Source organism: Sus scrofa, chromosome X (genome assembly GCF_054392235.1).
Source record: "Sus scrofa isolate SSC_HxYL_T2T_F1_AM1 chromosome X, Sscrofa_HxYL_maternal_Yorkshire_Landrace_v2.0, whole genome shotgun sequence".
Classification (NCBI taxonomy): Eukaryota; Metazoa; Chordata; class Mammalia; order Artiodactyla; family Suidae; genus Sus; species Sus scrofa.
This window is the reverse complement of record NC_139401.1, coordinates 10,671,308-10,693,987: the sequence shown is the minus strand read 5'-3', so window position 1 is coordinate 10,693,987 and position 22,680 is coordinate 10,671,308. Positions and strand designations below refer to the sequence as shown.

Below are 22,680 nucleotides of genomic sequence, written 5' to 3'. Positions count from 1 at the left end.
AAGCTGTAGCACCAAGAGGGGAGCTTTAAAAATACAACTTCCCAGATGCACTGAGCTCTCAGCCTCAAGGACAGAACCCTGGAATCTACTTCTTTTTTTTTTCACCCATGCCCAAGGCATGCAGAAGTGCCAGGGCCAGAGATGGAACCTGAACCGCAGCAGTGATCTGAGGCACAGCAGTGACAACACCAGATCCTTGACCTGCCGTATGACCAGGGCACGCGCAGAAACATCTACTTTTTTAGCAAGCACCCTCCCCCCCACCACACGCCAGGTAGCTCTTCAACAAGTGGCCGGGAATCATCCATACAGCTTACTTTGTTGTCATCTGTAAGGCAGGGCTTAGACTCAGTGTCATGATCCATTTCCTCACTCGCAATCCCTAGATACTCCTCACTCTTCAGCATCCAGACTTCACCTTTTCAGAACACAAACCCAAGAAGTGCAAGAAAAATACAAGAACAGCACCCCACAACAATTTTGTAATGAACTCTCAATGCCATCATCTTCAGGCTAATATCACGCTTTCTTGCCATTGGTATTTTCAGATGTAGGACAGACTTGGAAGTCAATATAAACTGGAAAGAACAATCCAGCAGCACAGCCTTCCCCAATGTCACAGATACTGAGGACGGTGGCCACCAACGCTACAGGGTTTGGGCTTCTATTCACATTTGACTCTTTCTTTTCAATGCCAGAGCTTCTCTAGCCATTTCTTCTGAATCAATGCCACCTCCAAGTGGTGACTTCTTAAGCAACCTGAGTTTTTTGCTTCTGTTCTTGTTTACTTTTTATGGCTGCACCAGTAGCAGATGGACGTTCCTGGGCTAGGGTTCAAAGTGGAGCTGCAGCTGCCAGTCTACACCACAGCCACAGCCACGCCAGTTTAGAGCCACATCCATGACCTATAGCACAGCTTGCGGCAACATTGGATCCTTAACCCACTGAGTGAGGCCAGGGATTGAACCGCATCCTCATGGACAGTGTCGGGTTCTTAACCCTCTGAGACACAATGGGAACCCCGAGAAATGGGGGGGGGTTAATTTCGCTTTTCATAAAGTCTCGCTGTGCCAAGTAGACACAACAGCAACAGAAATCCCATTCCAAATGTAGATCGGACTGGGTGCATGGCCTAGGGCCTGTGTGCACAGCCACCAGCCACACTGAGCTCTGTCTGCCTGGGACCTGTCAGGGCTCACAAACACCAGGGCTGTCATCTCGGGGAGAGGGCCTGGCAGTGCCAGTACCTCTTCATGCCAGGCCAGCTGGGACTCTCGGGGTGGGGGTGGGGGGGTCAGGTCTAACGATAAAACAAGCCACAGCCTCTCTGTACTCCTTAAGCAAGTCCTTTTTGCTCTTTAATCTGTCTTAAAGTATGGAGGTGGTCTTGATCGGAATTTACCTTAGCCCAACAACAGCAGCCGCGGAATTCTCCATTTTCCCCTGAATCATCTTTTAGAACTTTTTTTTTTTTTTTAAGAGCCACACCTGCAACATATGGAAGTTCCCAGGCTAGGGGTCCAATCAGAGCTGCAGCTGCCAGCTTCCGACACAGCCACAGCCACACAGGATCTGAGCCATGTCTGCAACCTGTACCACAACTCATGGCAACGCTGGATTCTTAACCCACTGAGAGAGGCCAGAGATCGAACCTGCATCCTCATGGACACTAGTCAGGTTCATTACCGTTGTGCCACGATGGGAACTCCTATAACAACTCTTTAAAAAAAAACCCAATCTCATTGCCCCTTTTTAACCAGTGGGGTTAGTAGAGGTCTAAGGGGCTTGTCCATGAGCCAAGAGCCATGGGTGGGAGGTGGGTGGGGCCAGTCCTTTCCCCAGATGTAAAGGTCTTAGCACAGCTACCTCACCCCCACTTGGCGAGGAAAAGAGGAGAAGGAAAAGGGAAGGAAAGAAAATTACCTGCTGCTGCTGGTAACAGACCCAGCGGAGCAAACCCCCAGCCGCAGTCAAGCCCCCACCGGTCCCTCCGAGCTCCTGGCTGGCAATGGCCACCTCCAGCTGGAAGATATTTAGTCTGATTCCTTCACCCAAAGTCAGGTTCAGAGCCCCTTTCTCACTCCTGGCCCATGAATAGTCATCAAGGTTTCTTCTCATTAAAATCGTGTTTCACGGAGTTTCTGTCATGGCTCAGCTGAAACAAATCCGACTAGGAACCATGAGGCTGCAGGTTCGATTGCTGGCCTCGCTCAGCGGGTTAAGGATCTGGCGTTGCTGTGGCTGTGGTGTAGGCCGGCAGTGACAGCTCCAATTTGACCCTTAGCCTGGGAACCTCCATATGCCGCAGGGGCGGCCCTAAAAAGACAAAAGACAAAAAAATTAAAAAAAAATAGAAAATAAAATGTTTCACAAAGAACAAAATAACATATAAAACCTGAATAGATGGAAAGTTTGGTGCCTTAAGCAAACAAACCACTTACGCCCACATTGCTCACAAGGAATTAATATGACTGATTCACGTGATCACAATATCTCTCTTTCCATGTGGCTAAATGATTTATGTTTTGTACCTTTGGCCAAGGTCCTATTTTCATCAACAGCTGGCATGGCTGAATCCTTTTCTCAGCTGGGAGACGCATGTCACGAGGGATGTTTGGAGGCCTGGGAAGAAGGCCATCCGAGTCAGTTCCGACTCAGCCACAAACTTTCAGAAACTCACCCAGGCTCCCGAGGCCTCCGTCCTCTCCTGCTATGAGAGAGCCTGGCTCCTTAAAGTCTGATCCTTGGACAGGAAGCCTCAGCATCACCTGGGAGGCTGCTAGAAAGCCCGCCCCCGTCCCGCCCCCAGACCTGCCAAACCAGCATTTGATTTCCACCAGACCCCCACCATCCCAACGTCCATGGAGGGTGGGGAGGCCCTGGGGCGGGGGGACGCCTTCCGTGGGTGCAAGGCTAGCTCCCCTGGGGCCCTCCTCGCAGCCTGCTTCCGAGGTTCCTGGTTCTCAGCTCCCTGGTTCTCAGCTCAACGCTGGAATCATCTGGGGGAGCTTTTGCAGCTCTGATGCCCAGACCAGTTAGATTCGAATCCTGGGCAGTGCAGGCTGAGTGAGGGTGCGGCTGAAATCCCCCCCAGGTGATTCTCAGGTGCAACCCTGGTTGAGAGCCGCCCTGTCTTGGGCGCCCTGCAGCTCACTCTGGCGTGTGTTCATCACGCGTGCTCTTCCCCGTTCCCAGGAGGAGCAGCGGAACTTGATCTCGTCTGTTCTCACCACTCTCTCTGGCTACAGGGGGATGACGACGATGATGGCAGCTGCTGGCAGCCACCGAGCCCCATGGTTTTGGCACTCGCGTTGGACAGCTGGGATTTGGATTTAGCCAATGGACATTTGCCATAAAAGCTCTAAGAATGGAGCCGCCACCGCTAATGATGCCTATTTTCCTAAGCACCTCTGGGTTCAGGGTACCATGTAATGCAAAGACGTGAACTGGTCATGCATCCATGCTTATTTCAGTGCACACACCCCCTCTCTCGAGCTCAGAAGAGAAGATTAGCAGAAGCCAGAGGAGAGAGAGAGACAGTCAAACCAGCCCCAAACAGAGACCAGGTGATGGTCACTGAAGACTAACACCTGGAGACGGGTGACAGGACCTCTCCGAGTAGTTTTCATAGTAACTTCTGGCTCTGTGCCACATCCTCCTTTCACGTTCCTGAGGTCCTGGCTTAATGAAGTCCATCACGGATTGTTACATGCAGAGCACGGCATGGTACGCAGCAGTGAGAGCCCACAAATCTGTCCACATCCTGATCCCTGAAACCTGAGAAGGTGTTCGCCTAGATGGCAAAGGAGATTTTGCAGATGTGATCCAGTTAAGGGTCTTGAGATGGGGAGATTATCCCGGATTATCCGATGAGCCCAATGGAATCACAGGGTCCTTACAATAGGAAAGTGGGAGAGTCAGAGATTTTGGAGTCCTGCCATCGCTGGCTGGAAGGGAGCCAATGAGCCAAGGAAGGCAAAAAGGCAATGAGGGGATTCTCCTTCAGAGCTTCCAGAAGGAACCCACCCCATCGACACCTGGATTTCAGCCCCTTTTAGATGCACCAGAACAAGAAGATAATGAACTTGTGTTGCTTCAGGCCACTAAGGTTGTGGCGATTTGTTATAGCAGCTGCAGGAAACGAATACACGGGGATAAAGGGAACCTTCCTATCACGATCAAGATTCCTCAGCCCACAGCGGGCAAAACTGTGGCCACCCTGACAGAGTCCTAGGTTAGGAACAAGTCACTCTTGGGGATGTGCTGCCAGTGGCACACAGGCCAGAGGCCCTGCCACCCGCAGCCCGACCACATCTCCACCCCCCCCAACCATTTCCCCAATTTCTACAACTAATAACTGCCACTGACAAATAAGGTCAGGCTTCCCAATTTGTCTCAACATTTTAAATATTTTTTTCAGAAAAATCAAGTATTATTTTGCCATGGAACTCTTTGTGGTAGATTTACACCAGCAGGGAACCCATCCATTTTTATCAGTTGTTTCAACAATTAGTTCATCTGTAAGATCAAAACAATGAATGTTGCCATCTCGGTGAGTGCAATTATGTATCTATTCGGTGACATTATGATGCCCCATCAATTTCCTGTAATTTTCAAAGTGTTCCATCAGGCTTGACTCTCTCAGAAGTATGAGATCTTTCATTTTGGATATTCCAGTGATCCTGTCAACAACTATGTTGTTTTTGCAACTACCACCAATTAATTCTCCTATTCTCCACATCAACGGAGAGTCCTACGATTTAATTCAATTCAGACACTACTTGGAGTTAGCACCGATCTTATAGGTGAAGGGCTCAGTCCTACAAGACTGCCCCCACTATAGAAACCAGCCACAAATAAAGTCCCCAGCCTACCCACATTTCTACCTATCAGACTACAAACACACGGGTTCTCACAACTGCTCAGAGTAGACAATTTGCAAGAATGACTTAGAGACCTCAGGAAAGCACTACACTCACAATGACAGTTTATCGTAAAAGATACAAAGGACCAGCCAGATAAAGAGGTACACAGAGTGAGGTCCAAAATGATCCTGAGTATAGGACCTCTGTCCCCACGGAGTCAGGGTGAGCCACCTTCCTGGTACATTGATAGGTTCACCAACCAGGAGCTCCCCCAAATCTCATCATTCAGAGTTTTTATTATGGTTTCATTACAGAGACATGATTGATAAAATCATCAGTCATTGGTGACTCAACTCAATCTTCAGCTCCCCTCCCCTCCCTGGAGGTGGAGGGACTGGGATGAAAGGCCTAATTTTCTAGTCACACAGGTGGTTCCTCCCCCCCCCCCGCCCCCCTCGTAAGCTATCTAGCCCTGCCTCCTTTGTGAGCCACCTCGTTAGCATAAGTTCAGACAGGGTTGAAAGGAGCTTATTATGAAAAACAAAAGACACTCCTACCGAAAAGGGAGCCCTCCTACACGGTTGGTGGGAGTGTAAATTGGTACAGCCACTATAGGAAACAGTATGGAGGTTCCTTAAAAACTAAAAATAGAGTTGCCATATGATTCAGCAAGCCAACTCTTGGGCATCTATCCAGACAAAAGTATAATTCAAAAAGATACATGCACTCTTATGTTCGTAGCAGCACTGCTTAGAACAGCCAAGACATGGAAAAAACCTAAATGTCCATCAACAGAGCAGTGGATAAAGAAGATGGTGTACGTATGCACAATGGAATACTACTCATTCAGGAAAAAGTATGAAATAATGCCATTCGCAGCTCCACGGATGGACCTAGAGATTATCATACTAAGTGAAGTAAGTCAGAAAGAAAAAGACAAATACCATATGATATCACTTATATGTGGAATCTAAAATATGACATAAATCAACTTGTCCATGAAACAGAAACAGATTCACAGACAGAGAACAGACTCCTGATTGCCAAGGGGGAGGGGGGTGGGGGTTGGATTGGAAGTTGGGGATTAGCAGATGCAAACGATTATATATGGACTGAATAAACAACAAAGTCCTACTGTACAGCACAGGGAATTATAGTCAATATCCTGTGATAAACTATAATGGAAAATAATATGAAAAAGAATGTATGTACATATATATGTATATATATGTATATATGTATATATATATATATATATACGAGTCACTTTGCTGCACAAGAGAAACTAGCACAACATTGTAAATCAACTATACTTCAATAAAAGAAATTTTTTTAAAAAGACACTCCTATCACTCCAGAAATTACAAGGGTTTTAGGAGCTCTGTGCCAGGAACCAGACACAAAGATCACATATATTTTTTATTATGCCACAACCATCTAAGGCAGAAACCTGAACCAGACAAAAATTTGGTTCCTTAGGTGGTAACCACAACACCTTGCTTCCAGTGGAGGGAGCACTGCCCTGGGGAGGGGCTACAGGACCTAGTATAGCAGGTCTCAGCCCTGCCTGTGGCCCCCTAGAAGAATCTAGCAATGTCTACAGATATTTTTGGCTGCCACTCGGCAGGGTGGAGGTGGGAGGTGGGAGTTGGGGCCCTTGGTGTCCAGCAGGAAAAGCCAGGGATGCTGCTCAACATTGCATCATGCACAGGACAGCCCTTCCTCAAGAATTATCCAGCCCCAGGAGTTCCCATCTTGGCTCAGCCGTTAACAAACCCAACTAGTATCCACGAGGATGTGGGTTTGATCCCTGGCCTCGCTCAGTGGGTTAAGGATCCAGCGTTGCCATGAGCTGTGGTGTGGGTTGCAGACACGGCTCGGATCCTGTATGCCTGTGGCTGGGGTGTAGGCGGGTGGCTAGAGCTCAGATTGGACCCCTAGCCTGGGAACCTCCATATGCCAAGGGTTTGGCCCTAAAAAGATTAAAAAAAAAAAAAAAAGAATTATCTGGCCCCAAATGTCAAGTGCTGAGGTTGGAGAAACCCTGATACAGAGTGTGTGTCTGGGGAGCAAGGAATTCGGGCAAGGTCAGCCGAGGCGGGGGCTGGAAGGAAGCGTTCACAGACAAGGACGACGGTGTTATGCGGGAGGTAGCCGGTCTTGCTGAGTTGTGCTGTTATCACACTGGTGTACTTTGTGTCTACATCATTTTAGCTCTTGGGCTCTAGTCTCTTTTGAGTTACAATTATGTCACATCTAAATTATGACATAAATGAACTTATCTGTGAAACAGAAGCAGACCCACAGACAGGGGTCTGTTGGTCTTTGTTTTCGTTTTTGTTTTATGGCTGCACCAGAGGAATATGGAAGTTCCAAGGCACAGCGCAACCTGCGCCAGATATTTTAACCCACTGCACCACAGCAGGAACCCCTACAATTCTGGTTTTTTGGTCCCTTATTTTATTTGCTTTTTAGTGTGAAATGTATGCAGAGTAAAGCCCTGCTCGCCACTGTCAAGGGGAACCAAGGCAGAGGCAAATGTCCCCGGAGGGCCAGCAGTTTTTCCGAGGAAAGCAGGACAGTGTTGAGTGTGGAAATCAGGTGAGAGAACCCCAGAGGGAAGAAGCAACTCGGGGTGAACAGATTTGGGGGTGCCTGGTCCACCAGGCAACTCCTCTAGAGATCTGCTTTCTGGGGCTCAAACCACAGAAGTGTGGGGCTTTGTTGAAGAGAAGCTAGGTCCTTTCCTTGTGTAGATGACATTACCACCAAAAGTCATGGAGAAGAAAGAAACTTTTTGGAGGAAGCATCTAGAATGCTCTACAGTGTAAGCGCAGAGAAGGTCTATTTTCAACCCTATGCCCTGAAGAACAGGACCTGTGCCTCTGCCCACTTCGTATAGTATTTGGCACCAAGCGACCATAGGTGGGGGCTTCCTAAAAGCCAAAAGCCATCAAAGACAACAGGTGGTCACTGTCTTCTTCTTAAGTTTCACCTGGAATGTGGGTTCTTTTTTAATTTTCTTTTTAGGGCCACACCTGCAGCATATGGAGGCTCCCAGGCTAGGAGTCGAATCGGAGCTGCAGCTACCAGCCTACACCACAGCCACAGCAACTTGGGATCTGAGTTGCATCTGTGACCTGTGCTGCAATTTGTGGCAATGCCGGATGACCAGATGCTTAACCCACTGAGCCACAACAGAAACTCCTGGGATGTGGGTTCTTTGTCAGCCAAAGTTCATGCTCGGAGTACATAGACTCAGAGTTGGCCCAGCCTCCCGCCATAGCAAAGTTACACAGCCCTGATACCATCCTGCTTAAAGGCAAAGGCATTGGGTTTAAACAATGGCATGAAAGCTCACCTCTGCATGGCTCAAGTCATGGCGGGGGAGGGGGGGGAGGTCCTATGGAAGCCTGTCCCTGGGCTAGCGATGCATTAAAAAGAACAGGGCATGGGCTCTGCTCTCAGGAGCTCTTGCTTGTGGAGGGTAGAGAAAGACCTAAATACACAAGGAAAATACTCATCCAAGACATAAGGAGCATGCAACACCAAGGAAAGTAGATGCTGGGATGTTTTTTCCCCTCTTTGGCAGCCAGCATTTGAACCCCTCCAGGACACTGAGCCAACAGTATCGTCTAGAGAACTGGAATGTTTCTGTGGCCCATTAGCCAGAGGTGGGGCCTAATGAGGGTCCGAAGTGAAATAGAATTTGAGCTGAGTTGACCTAGTGGTAAGCCCAGTGGAAGCTCAGGTCCACCTGTGTTTAGTTCTTCTAAATCCTGAGTGTATGCTCAGCCATGAGCTAAATACCAACTGTGCTCCCAGTCCATGGGAGGAGGGGAGCGGAAGGCTCCAGAGACTTCCCTCCATAGCAAGAAAGGCAATTATGAGCAACACCATGAACCCAGGGGAACGGTTACTGATTGGAAGGCACCACTGAAGGCCTGAAAGATGCAGGATGGGCATTTCCATCCATCTCCACTGACCTCTGCCTCAGAAACAGTAAAGAGAGATGGGTTGTCCAAGTCAGAGGGTGACGCCGATTGAGGCTGCGGCTCTGGATGCAGTCTCTTCACTGGGAAAAATCCAGATTCTACAGCAGCACTTTCATGTAGCTGCCCATGATCTCTAGCACCATCATGGTACCGTGGACACTGCTTCCTGTGCTATATCTGAGCTACATTTTTCTAAGGACACAGTTGCAACATCAGTGAGCACACCGAGAACTGCTCTTCATTCTTCCTTGAAGAGCCACGTTGTAATCTGGCCTCATCTCCTAGCCTGAAAAACCACTGTTGGCATTTCTCACAGCTCAGGTCCGCTAGCAACAATTTTGCTCAGTTCTTCCTTCTTTTCTTCCTTCTTTTCTTTTCTTTTCTTTCTTTCTTTCTCTTTCTTTCTTTCTCTTTCTTTCTTTCTTTCTTTCTTTCTTGCTTGCTTGCTTCCTTCCTTCCTTTCTTTCTTTCTTTCTTTCCTTTCTTTCTCAGGCTGTACCTGCGGCACATGGAGGTTCCCGGGCTAGGGGTTGACAAAGAGCTACACCTGCCGGCCTACACCACAGCCACAGCAACACAGCATCCAAGCTGCATCTGCGAACTACACCATCACTCATGGCAACGCCAGACCCTTAACCCACTGAGCAAGGCCAGGGATCGAACCCACATCCTCATGGATACTAGTCAGGCTCGTTTCCACAGAGACACGATGGGGACTCCTCACTCAGTTCTTCTGCCAACAATTCTTGTTTTTCTTAATTTGTTAACATGACCCCGGGTCTTTTTTTTTTTTTTTTTTTTTTTTTTTTGTCATTGTAGTTATTTCTGCTACAATCAGTGCCAATCTTTCCTTACATAAATTTAAGTTTTAAAAACCGAGTCACTTCAAAGAAAAATATTTAGTAAAGAAAATTTTAGGTAGGACAGGGACATGGTACAAACCTCAAGGTCGTATGGAATGCCTGATATTTGGGAAACACATTATTATCTGTCAAGTGTTCCGAATGGAGGAACAGGGCTGTCCAGGGACAGGAAGCCTGAGTGACAGCTGCAAAGTTCCAGGCAAGTTGACCCTCTGGTCTGGGTGACCCCACAGAGGTGCAGGTCTAGAAACCAGAATTGTAGAAGTGATGGGCTCTTAGAAGACATGGCCAATCCTTTCGCTTTATGGAGGAAAAAGTATCTTAAGTGACTCTGCCCAACGTCACAAAGTTAACAATTACTGCCATTAGAACCAGGGCCTCCTGCCAGTTTGCCCCTGGCCATCCCCTCTCTAGAGCCTACCTCTTAAGCTCCTGTCCAGCCTTCCAGACAAAGATTTGCCACGACTGCATGTGTCACGGCTAGCATACCAACCCCGGCACCAGGTGAGTGATGGAATTTCCAGCCTGGAGATAAGACCAGGAGCCAGCATGTCCAGTGTCTGTATGGGGCTGTAACATAGAGGAAGCAGAAAGTGGAAAGAAATGTGTGTTGTTTGTGAGCTGAAAACATTCATCAGCCCCGAGACAATGACTTGTTTTGAAAGAATGAGCTTGTAGGTTCCATTAGCCCAAAGTAGATTACTTTTTTTTTTCCTTTTAGGGCCACACTTGCAGCATGTGGAAGTTTCCGGGCTAAGGATCGAATCAGAGGTACAGCTGCAGGCCTACACCACAGCCACAGCAATGGCAGATCCGAGCCACATTTGCAACCTACGATGCAGCTCAAGGCAACACCGTATCCCTAACCTGCCGAACGAGGCCAGGGATCAAACCCACATCTTCATGGATACTAGGCAGGTTCTTAACCCGTTGAGCCACAATGGGCAGCTCCAAAGAGTACTTTTAACAGGAATTAGCTAAAAACCGTGTACATAGATTTCTTTCCTTTTTTAAGGTGCATGATTTTTATGATGTCACATTTGTCTATCTGATGATTCACTTCTTATGGCAAATAAAGGCCAAAAAAAAAAGAAAGAGGGGAAATTGGTTGATGGGACAGATTCTCATGTACTCTAATCTAAGAGTCAAAACAGATGCGAGACCAGTGAACTCAACATCATTAAATATTTCCGTCTCTGAAATGGACAAACAAATGGTGACCCGGACACACCATACAGAGAGAATGCAGCGGAAGACCTTGCCAGCGGGGAACGACTGTGCCCAGCTCAGCTCTGGGAGATCCAGGCTGGGACGACCTTTGCCATTTCGAGGTCAGGCAGACTGGATCAGACTACCTGCGGCTTACTGTGAATAAGCTGTGCCCGACAGATCACGTCCTCCAAGCTCGTGGCTGCTGTGGGTCAGACATCAGCCTCCACGGCTGCTGGAGGGAGGTGTTGCTATTTCCCCCATTTTAATGCAGGATCCAAATGAGCAGAACACACTCATTAGTCATGGGCAGAGACCAGTATATGCTGGCACCTATCATTTGGCAGCTTCCGCACCAGGAACTAGAAGGCACCATCTTCCATAAGTAAAATAATGGGTCATTAGTCCCTGGCAAGTGAATTCACCAGAATTCACAATTGGGTAATTGTGTTTATTGCAAGGATACCATGACTCACTATCCGAAAGAAAGCAAGCTCAGCCTTCCTCGTGGTTTCCACTGAGCGGATCGTTGACTACAAGGTCCAGTGAAGAGGCTGGTTCCCTTTTTATCATCTGTGGGTGCGTCTCACTTTACGCAGCAGGTAGAGTCCAGGAAAATCATGCGCGTGTTACATTTCTGAATGTGGAGGCCTCTTTTAAACCCCCAAAGAGAGTGAACAACTTGAATGAAAAGTGCGATGAGTGACTGTCCACTTTATTGCCAAGTTCTAATTCTTTCACGTGGCTCAGAGTAATGTTTCAAAGATAACTCCCATTTCTAGCAGGTGGCCTCACATTTTTAGAAAGGCAGAAAAAATGAAAATCGAAATAAAGGCATTCATTTTCATTCATTCATTTCCTTTTCCTTTTTTTTTTTTTTTTTTTTTTGGCCGCACCTGCAGCCTGTGGAAGTTCCCAGGCCACAGAATGAACCCAAGCCACTGCAGTGACAATGCCAGATCCTTACAGAGCCTTAATCGGCTGTGTCACAAGAGAACTCCCATTCATTCATTTTTTTTTTTGTCTTTTTGTCTTTTTAGGGCCGCACCCGTGGCATGTGGAGGTTCCCAGGCTAGGAGTATAATCAGAGCTACAGCTGCCAGCCTACACCACAGTCACAGCAATGCCAGATCCAAGCTGTGTCTGCGACCTACACCACAGCTCACGGATCTTTAACCCACTGTGGGAGGCCAGGGATCAAACCTGCAACCTCATGGCTCGTAGTCAGATTCATTCCACTGCACCATGATGGGAACTCCCATTCATTCACTTTTAATCTTGTATAAACATGAAGACTCTATTGCAAGAACATATGACAAGCCACAACCTATTTTTTTTTTTTTTTTAGTTTTGCAATTAAAAAAAAAAAATTCTTTTCTAAGGTAAACACTGTGCTATCTGGGCAAGCAGAAGGGCAGAAGTTAGTAAAACCTTCCAATTAACTGTGCATTAAAATTCCCTCTGTGTGTTTGCAAAGAACTAGGCTCTCCAGAGGGCTCTGGGGCCTGGGGCAAGTCACATGAGATAACCCAGTCCTCTAGTCCTGAAATATATTTCCTCAGGAGAAATCAGGTTAAAACGAACCTCCAAGCCCCCTCCGATCAAGAGAAAGCTGAGCTTAAATGTCAGGATCAGAAGGAGATAAAATTGTGATTAAAATAAAAGAAGTCATTGAAGATAGGAAGAGTCACAAAGTGCAGTATTCAGTCATCTGTTTACAAATGATTATTATGCCTCTCCTGACTGTGCCAGAGGATGGGGCTTCAGCAAATGCCGCACATTTCAACAATTTCACAAACGGAAATGGACGCGCACTTGAGATGTGAACAGATCTCTAATTAAGCACTAAAAATCCTGGGGGGGGGGGGTTCATGGAGGGCTTCAGAAAGGTGAGCATCCAAATGTTATTTCTAAAATATTCATATCCTTTTAAAAAGGAAAATAAAAATGGGACTATGCATACACATACATGGACAGATAGACTTCTGAAGCTGTAACCAAGTCCTTGGCTCAGTCTGACTTCGGATTTGCTGTTCTGAAGTCACACTGGGCTCTCCCCACCATCCTTGGATCATGAATCAGCAGCAACTCGTAACGATATCATGTCTCCACTTTTCTGTCCTGTGTTCACAACCCCTGCGGGTTCTAAGTTCAGGGAGAGAAAAGCAAGCTAAAGGGAAGGGGGCAGTTCACGGACACGTCCTTCTGTAGTGCCAATCAAGCATGGTCTTCTCCCTTCCAGTTACCCACCTCTTTAACTGGGACTGGAGATAAGATGTTAGGCGGGTAGCTTCTTCCAGCTGCATCAGGAGACAGTTTCTTTTTTCCTGAAGGAGAATCCTGCGGGTAAGAAACCAATCCGTTGGTCGATTTCAAAGATAACAAGCCTATTTTCCTAAGAAGAAATTCAGCTATAAACTCCCCCAAACTGATTTAGGCTCGAGTGACTAAATTCTAAAAAGCACATCTAAGTCATAAGGAACAACGTAACAGACTGTTTTCACTTTGCTTAAAAAAATGTGCCAGCCCCCTAAACAGTGCCTGATACATCGCAGAAGCTCACCCCTTGGATGGGTGGTTGGGTGGATAGATGGATGGATGGGTGGGTGGTGAGTGGGTGGAAGAAAGGAAGGAATCAAGGAAATTCTGAGTACAATATCCTGGGTCCTTGCAGAAGTTCTGATCAGCTCCCTAAAACATAGTAGCCGGATGTTATCACACAACCTTCCAGCACATTCTTTAGAGTCTGTGGTAACTAACAATATTAAAATGGATATAGTTCTCTTTCCATGGCATGGTTCATCTCTTCTCAGCCAATCCTTTTATTATCTTCACCAAGTCCCAGGTTAAGGAACCCCTCTTGCTGTGTTACAAATGGAAGTCCGTGGAACAGGCTCTCCCTGGCTACGGAAGTAAAGATAACGATATCCAACGTGCGAGGCAAACCAGGTAAGCAACAGCGCTTGCGCATCTTGTCCCCATCAGACACCTCTGCTTTCTCTAGTTCAGGGCCATCTCTGCTGTCATTTGCACCTGGAGGTCACCCCGCTGTCTATAGCGAGCGCTACATCATGACTCAAGAACAGGGCCCTCAGAGCAATAAGGAAAGTGTTTCAAATGCATGCTGATGGATCTTTATCCTCAGAGAGTGGTTTCTGGCCTAATGATAAGGAACTTTTTTCTTTTTCTATGGAGTGGCATCCGAACTCTTTTTTGCAGCATGGAGGGACGTGTCGTATTGATTGACCACAACAGTCTAGATGCACTGAAGCTTTCTCCATTGAGCGCTTCCTCTGACCTCTGGGTGAGACATCAGGGGTAAGGCAAGGGTTCCTCCTTCTCACGCCCTCATCCTCCGAAAGGATGAGGTCCTCTCCCAAGCCCACCATTAACTCAGTCAATAAACCTTGAAAGCAAAAGCACTATTCCATGCCCAGACAAGGACCGCTGCGAAAGCGCACCGCTTAAGAGAGGGAACAGAGAGGTGGGGGAGGATTACTTTCATTCAAAAAGCTTCTGTGAAAGAAATACTCGCCGAGACTCAAGTATGAGCACGGGAAAGTGGCCAGTGTACGCCCCCCCGACCATAGCAGCCTTGATCGGACCTCTTTGAAAGTCGTATTTCCACCCCCATAACTTACAACACAACCATAAACAATCCCACGGGAGATTTCACAAGACTTTCTTCAACCACTCAGAACCTCACATCCAGGGTCTCTCCTGTTTTAGTTACCTATTGCTGTGGAATACGCCACGCCGAACTTTGTGGCTAAAGCCAGCAATGATTTATTTATTTTTCCCATGAATCTGTAAGTTGACTGGGCTCAGCGGGTGGTTCTTCTGGCCTGGGCTGGAGTCACTCACGCAGCTGTATTCAGCAGGCATCAGAGCTGAATGGAAAGGTCGAGAAGCCTTTACCCCCAGGTCGAGAAGCCTTTACCCCCTGCTGGTGCCTAAGCCGGAGCTCCACGTGGTTGCCTTGGGCTTTCTCACAGCATGGGGGTCCCAAGAGAGTCAGACCTCGAATGACAGCTGGCTTCCCAGACGGAGGGCGTTAAAGCAGCCATTCCTTTTAAAGCCCAGGCTCAGAAGTCCTAGAATGTCATATCCGTGATATCCCATGGGGCAAAGCAAGTTACAAGGCCACGGTTCAGATACCAGGAGAGAGGATACAGAGCAGCATGTGTGTACAGGGAGGAGAGGAATTGATGGTGCCCATCTTCAGAGACGTTCTCCCCACTTTTTTTTTCTTTTTATGTCTGCACCCGTGGCTCAGGGACGTTGCCAGGCTAGGGATCGAATCGGAGCTACAGCTGCCGGCCTACGCCACAGCCACAGCAACATGGGATCCTTGCCGTGTCTGTGACCTACACCACAGCTCACAGCAATCACAGCAACGCCGGATCCTTAACCCGCTGAGCAAGGCCAGGGATCGAACCCACATCCTCATGAATAAAAGTCAGCTTCGTTACCGCTGAGTCACAACGGTAACTCCATCCCCCACTTTCTAAGAGGAAATAAATTATTCCCCCTTTTGGCTAAGGTTATCAAGTTATACCATTAATGGTAAATTTCGATACTGTATAATGGTGACAAAAGAAAGGTTAAAAACTTGTTATCATGTTGTCAGGGAAGAGGAACTAATCAACACTAACTTTGGAAGGATGCACTGAGAAATTCTCCACAAACATGGAACCCCTTTGTGCTTGCTAATCCTCAACCCCCCGAGCTTAAGCAGAGGTGTTTAGGGCACCTGAAGGGCTTCGTACAGTGCACATTTCTTAGGGAAGAATAAACCATGGCTGGCTAAGAGGTTTGGATTAGTCAGGTAGGTTAACCACTGCAGCAAACAACTCCCAGATCTCAGATCTCAGTGGCCTGACATTAATTTAAAGGTTTAATCCTCATGCGTATCACAGTTCAGTGCAGCCCATCGGCTCTGCTCCACACAGTTATTCTAGAACCCTCAGGGAAAGAGAAAGTAAGGAAAATAATGAGGAAACTGTTGATGGGCCGTGCCTCGAGTTGGCTTATAACACTTCATCCAGCTACAAGGAATCCTGAGGAATGTTGTCAAGCTTGTGCCCTAGAAAGAAAATAATCTGGAGATCAACTAGTCAGTTTCTGCCACAAACTCTTACTAACCTGTCCCTACCTCTCAAAAGTGTCAATACCCTCTGTTACTGAAACAAATAATAATAAATGCTTAATTTGTATTTAACGCCTGATAGCAGCCATTTGCGAAGAATCGGATACACGACACAATTCCGAAGAAATATCTATCTTGGTATAGCCCATGATGGAAAATAATATAAAATAGAATGTATGTATGTGTATGATTTGGTCACTTTGCTATACAGTAGAAATTGGCACAACATTAAAATCAACTATACTCTAATAACAAATGTTTAAAAAAGAAATTTCTAACAATTGTCCTAGGAAGAGCTTTAGAGGCTCTAAGCTCTAAGAGATATGACAGAAACTCTACCCACCTCCAACCCTCTTTCCCAATGTCAACCTAAATAAAAATACTTGAGCCCCAAAGAATAAATGGGAGGAACTCCAAGTTTCAGATTTTCCTCTGATTATTAGTTCACTATTGTTTCAAAATATCTGATCTCTCCCCACCCCTGAATAGTGTGTGTGTGTGTGTGTGTCACTAGTATCCCAAGAACATCATTGCCTACCTATCAGGTAATCACATCTAGCCCAGTACTTAAAGAATGAATGCCAAAAGAGAGAGAATATAGACGATGTTGGTAAATGCATGATTTTCCATAGTCCCCGCCACCCCTGCCCCACGGGGGACACTCCTCCACACTACTTTCAAGCCTACTCTGACCCATCTGGTAAATAATGATATTTCTCAAGAGGCTGTATTTTGTAGTTCTGCACTGACAAACTACATAATTTCTGAGGTCCTGGGTACTTTGGAAGAAGAGACTCATTGGGACAGAAAACCTGGGTTCGTATTTGCTTGTTTGTTTTTATTTACTTGTTCAGTTTGAGTCCTAAAGGAGTCAAGACAGAAGGCTTATCTACCTAGCCTCTTCTGATACTTGAGGTAGTTGAGGCTGAGAGTTCCATACTTTTTAACATATGTGGGGTCGGTTCCCAGAGAAGACAGTGTGTATGTTTATAAGAGTGTGGAAATTAAGGTTAGTCAGTATAAGACTGGCTATGCAACAGCGATAAATATCTCAAAGGCTGAGCACAACATAAGTTTACTTCTCACTTACGTGAAGTCCAATGCAAGTTGGCCAGAGCTCGTCTCCATCTGGTGACTCAGGGATCCAAGCTTCTTCCATCTGGTAATGCCGCCCTCACAATATGTGATATCCCAGGTTGCCATGCTTGGGAAAGAGAAGGATGTGCCACTTATGGGCCAACTCTTCACTTCCCTGGCTCATAGGTGACACATGTCATTTCCACCCCTAGTTTACTCACTCAAAGTTGTCAGAAGGCCCCCACTTTAACTTCCCAAAAGGCTACGAAAAAATAGGGGAGCACACTGTAAGTCTGATAACTAACCATCTTCACCTCAGAAGAGAAATAAAATTACTTTTAGAAAGTTAAACGGGGGAGTTCTCTTGTGGCGCACTGGGTTAAGGATCCAACATTGTCACTAAAGTGGCTCAGGTCACTGTTGTGGCACGGGTTTGATCCTGGCCTGGGAACTACTACATCCCTTGGACATGGCCAAGAAAAGAGAAAAAGAAAGGAAAAAAGAAAGTTAAAGGGACAACAGTCACATATCATGGATATAATTAGGAATCAGGAGCATGTGTGTAAATGGGTGACTGAGGGCCAGGGCAATATCCAGAACCCCATAAAGACCTTGCAGCTCCGGAAAATCAGTGGCTAATCTGGAGATTAACAGGCATGGGGCTTCCAGCCGCTGGCAGTGTATCAACTTTTCCTTCGCCCAGGAAAGAAGGCATTCCTAAACTGACACTTCTGTCAAGAAGGCAAGGTGCTACCAGATTCTCATTTCGACTCAAATATAATTTAGAGATACTGCAGAAAGGGAAGAGAATTGCAGATACAGATCTAAGATTCCTAAAATAGCGCTTCCTCTTCCAAAAGTGTGACTCGGTAGCTTGATAATCTTATGAGACAAAAGGGAAAGCCTCCCAATGAAAAGAGTAAATCACAAGCAGAAAACACCAATTCTCACCATCTCTGCCCCAAATGAAACAGAATCACTGGGTCATGCCAGCTGAGCTTAGTATCAGCACTCTCAGTTCCAACATTTGAAAGATAAAGAAAATCTCACCTTGGAGTTCCCGTTGTGGCACAGTGGTAGTGAACCTGACTGGTACCCACGAGGACAGGGGTTTAATCCCTGGCCTCGCTCAGTGGGTTAAGGATCCGGTGTTGCCATGAGCTGTGGTGTAGGTTGCAGAATGGCTCAGATCCTGCATTGTTGTGGCTGTGGCATAGACTGGCAGCTGCAGCTCTGATCTGACCCCTAGCCTTGGAACTTCCATATGCTGTGGGTGCAGCACCCCACCCCCCCAAAAAAAAGCAAAAAAGAAAGAAAGAAAATCTCACATACAGGGCTGAAAAACCCAATGTGATTAATATGCAATTATTACTTGATACCGTCCCGGGAAAAAGAAATGATAGAAAAACTCTCCTTGTGTTTGTTTACCTCTTTGTGTTTTGAGATGTCTATCCAACTTTCAAAAGCCAATGAGATAATTGGGTCTAGTAAGAAGTTGTCCCTGAGCCTGGTAAGATCATAATTACACCAGCGTCAATTTAGGCAGCTCTAGAAGGTAACTGTAAACTATTCCATTGTGTTATATGCATTTTTTAAAAAAGTCTATTTTTTGGCCTCGCCTGCAGCATGCAAAGTTCCCAGGGCCAAGGATCAAACCCGCACCACAGCAGCAACCCAAGCTGCTGCAACGACAACACCAGATCCTTAATCCACTGAGCCACCAGGGAACTCCTGAAAGGCTATTTTTTTCAGCTAAGATGATACTGGTCTATCTGTAGACTAGAAAAAGGTGCATAATAGAAGCAAAATATGGTAGTGTTTATCCAGGAGGGGTTACTGGTCACTGAATCTGAAAAACATAAATGCTCTCATTCTTAGAGATAAATACTACTGAGAAACTTTGGTGGTTTATCAAGAGTCACTATGACCTGGATGGAGTAGCCTTGGGACCATCTACCGGCCTTCATCCTAAGTCCCTGCTATCCACCTAGTCTTCTCATTTCTAAACCACATCTCCAGATGCCTAGACACCAAGACAGAAATACTCCAGCCCAGCACACAGTTAGAGCTTGCATTTGTGTTCTGTGTTATCCCTCAGGCTCTTAGGTGATTGGCTAGTTTGAGTCACCTCCCAAGACCCCAGTGCCACTGACAGTATTGATAAAATAGACTCTCTGTTCTGGAAAACCCAGAACACAGTGAGCCCCTGTTTTGCCTAAACTGTCAGCCCATCACTCCATCTCATCTCATCTCATCTCATCTCATGTCTTGAGCTGCACCAGCGAAGACTCCTCCCCTGGACGCAACCACATTCTCTCCTGGCCACTGGGACTCAGTACAACAAAGTCACTCACCTTTGTTGTGGTTTATGGTTTAACCGGAATGGATGCAAAAGGAGCTCCATTCTTTAAACTACAAAGTAGCAATTATATAATCCTTCATTTGTTAAATTTATCCAGCTACATACAGGCTTGTAACAGCATTGCCCTTAAATCTGCCCCTTAGGGCCATGGGGAAAGTTTTATGACACTGCCAGTGATGCCTTACGGGATTTCCATGATGAAGGTACCACAGAAAACCATGGTTATTGGTTTTCCTATCGAAGCTCAGTGATTAGAAGTCAGAATGGTGAACCTGACCTTCTGTTTTGTTCCTTTGAATGCAGGTCATGAGACGTCACTATGGCAATGTGTTATGATTCTTGTACATTCAGAAAAAGAAGGGCTTCGTTCATTTTTGTTTGCCTGCCAGCAAAAATAACAGTAATTGCAGCTCAGTTTCTTCAGACCATATGACTTGGAATTCATGCCTGTGACTTGGCTGGCTTCCGAGGGCCATTTATAGACCCATAATTGTATGTGCCACCTTCCCATAAAATTCACTCCCAGTTTGTAAACCCGAGGCCAATGACGTGCAAACCAGGTGTTTGGAGACGTATTAGACAGAGTGGCCTCAGAGAAAGGATGAGTCTGGGTAATAAGCTACTTTGCTAGTCTTCCTCGGACCTCGGCTTTGCAGTTTAGCAAGGGTAAAGCCAATCCCCAAACAAAAGAACTCCATCCCTGGAGGTCCCATCGTGGCACAGCGGAAACGAATCTGGCTAGGAACCATGAGGTTGAGAGTTCGATCTCTGGCCTTTCTCGGTGGGTTAAGAATCCATTGTTGCTGTGGCTGTGGTGTAGGCCAGCAGCAACAGCTCCAATTGGATCCCTAGGCTGGGAACCTCCATATGCCGTGGGTGTGGCCCTAAAAAAGACAAAAAAAAAAAAAAAAAAGAAGAAGAAGAAGAAAGAAAGAAAGAAAAAAGAAATACCAATAAGGCAGCAATTGGAAGCCCGTTTGGTACCCATTCAAAGTCTGGGGTTCTCACCTCGCACTTCCCTCTTCCTCCTTTGAGGCCCCTTCTTCCCTGGGTGAACATGGGTTAGTTCTTCAGCTGCCCGTGTGTTACTTGAGTTCTCCAGGAAGCAGGCACGGACATGGACTTGGGAATGCAAAAGATGCGTCAGAGAGGAACACCTGAGGGGAAAGGGGGGAGAAGGAGAGATGGGCAGAAGGCACCAGACTTTGACATTAACCTGCCAATTTCTCCATCAACCCAAAAGGGAACTCCAGAGCCAGCATCACCCTTAAAGGAGCCAGCATTGGGAAGAAATGGCTAAGGTCTTGGTAGCATTGCCTTTTTCTTCAGGCCCTGAACAGAGGACCACGACCCCGGCTCCGAAGCAGAGGCAGTTGGCCAAGCATACTTCCCGCAGCTCAGCAGTCTTTTCTTTTCCTTTTCTTTTTATGGATGCCCCTGCGGTATATGGAAGTTCCAGGGCTAGGGGTCGAATCAGAGCTGCAGCTGAGGCCTATACCACAGCCACAGCCACAGCCATGCAACCTACACCACAGCTCACGGCAATGCCAGATCCTTAACCCACTGAGTGAGGCCAGGAATTGAACCCGCATCCTCAAAGAGACAATATCAAGACCTTAACCCACTGAGCTACAACAGGAACTCTGCCAGCCTTTCCCTGAAGCTTGAAGGAAGATCTGAGCAGTGCATCTTCGCATCTGCCAGAGCCAACAGCTCTGCACTGGGAAACACGCCACATCCAACTCCATGTAATTCTAGCCGCGCAAAGAGTTGAGACCCTTTGCTTTCCTGGTCACAGGGATGAGCACATGCCCCAGGGAAGGATGATCAGAATCAGCTTTGAACATTAGGCAGAAGGTGGTGAGGGTCTTTCTCGGGAGCGTCCTGCCACCATGTGGATAAGCCTGTCTGAGGATCAGATGAAACACAGCCAAGAGATAGAACAAGAGATGGGGAGATGAGGACACACTAATGGTGAGGGACATCCCTGTAGGAGCTACTTCCCATTTCCCTGGCCTCTGCCCTTGTTCCAGCCACTGCTGTCAACAGCATGCAGGCTTCGGTCAGCCTCATGCAGGTATAGCCTCATGGTGTGTGTTGCCCTAGGACTTCTCAGTGGCTGCAGCAAGTTCACCTTCTACCCGTAGGTTTCTCTCTGGTAGGACACCCATGCAACCTCCTCACCACATGCCGTCCTTCAGTGTGTGTGGCATCAATGCCCACGGGCCACAGTTGATAAATGGGGGACAAAGCCCACGACCCAATGCTTTCCCCTTCTGTCTCCACCAAGAACAGTCCTGAGATGCCCTGGAAGGCTCTCCTGAAGATCTCACAGCTCGAGCTCCAGTTTCCCACACTGCCAGGCAACTCATACGAGCATCTTCTGGTTAGGTCTTTCACCTTTCCTTTCCAATGCTGCTCCCAGATAAACTACTGGGACACAAGCCTTTGTCTTGGGTTCTTTTGTGGAGTAACCCAGTCTGTGACAGATAACACTATGAGCACCTGGATTCAGCTGTTCCTGAAACCATTGTCTTAGACTTCTCAATTCCTTGAGTCGATGAAATTACAGTTTCTTTTTTCTTTTTCTTTCTTGGATGTGTGTGTGTGTGTGTGTGTGTGTGTGTGTGTGTGTGTGTTTAAGCTAGTTTGAGTTGAGTCTTTGTAATTTGCAGCCAAAAGAGAACTTATCCCCACAACCCTATTATCCTCTTCTAAGTTGCTCATCACTGCCATTACATCACCAACATGTCCACATTCCCAACACCTCTCTACCCTCCCAGACAGCTCCAGGAAGATGAAGTGTTACCAGTAATCCCTTCCCATCCATCTCTTCCCACAAACAACCAGATGGCAAACCTTGCTGCCTTTCAGTGTTGTGCACCTAAAGTGTGTCTCTTATAGAAAAGGGAACCCGATTGTAATAGATGCAAACTATTACACTTGTAATGGATAAGCAATGAGATCTTACTGTACAGCACAGGGAACTATATCCAGTCTTTTGGGATAGACCATGATGGAAGATAATGTAAGAAATATAAGAATATATATATGTATGTATGACTGGGTCATTCTGCTGTACAGCAGATTTTGGCACAACATTAGAAATCAATTATTATTAAAAAAAAAAAAGAAAGAAAAGAAAAGGGACCCCTCCTAC

At 46.7% G+C, this 22,680-nt stretch overlaps 1 long non-coding RNA gene across 1 annotated transcript in view; it reads right to left on the bottom strand.

Moving 5' to 3' along the window:
- LOC110257807 (uncharacterized) overlaps positions 1-22,680 on the bottom strand; it is a 222,429-nt gene that overhangs the window by 184,411 nt on the left and 15,338 nt on the right. Inside the window, exons 3-4 of the long non-coding RNA XR_014835145.1 lie at positions 13,183-13,272; positions 10,145-10,293 (exon numbers count right to left, since the gene is read on the bottom strand). This is a non-coding gene — a long non-coding RNA (uncharacterized LOC110257807). The remainder of the gene's footprint in view (positions 1-10,144; positions 10,294-13,182; positions 13,273-22,680) is intronic.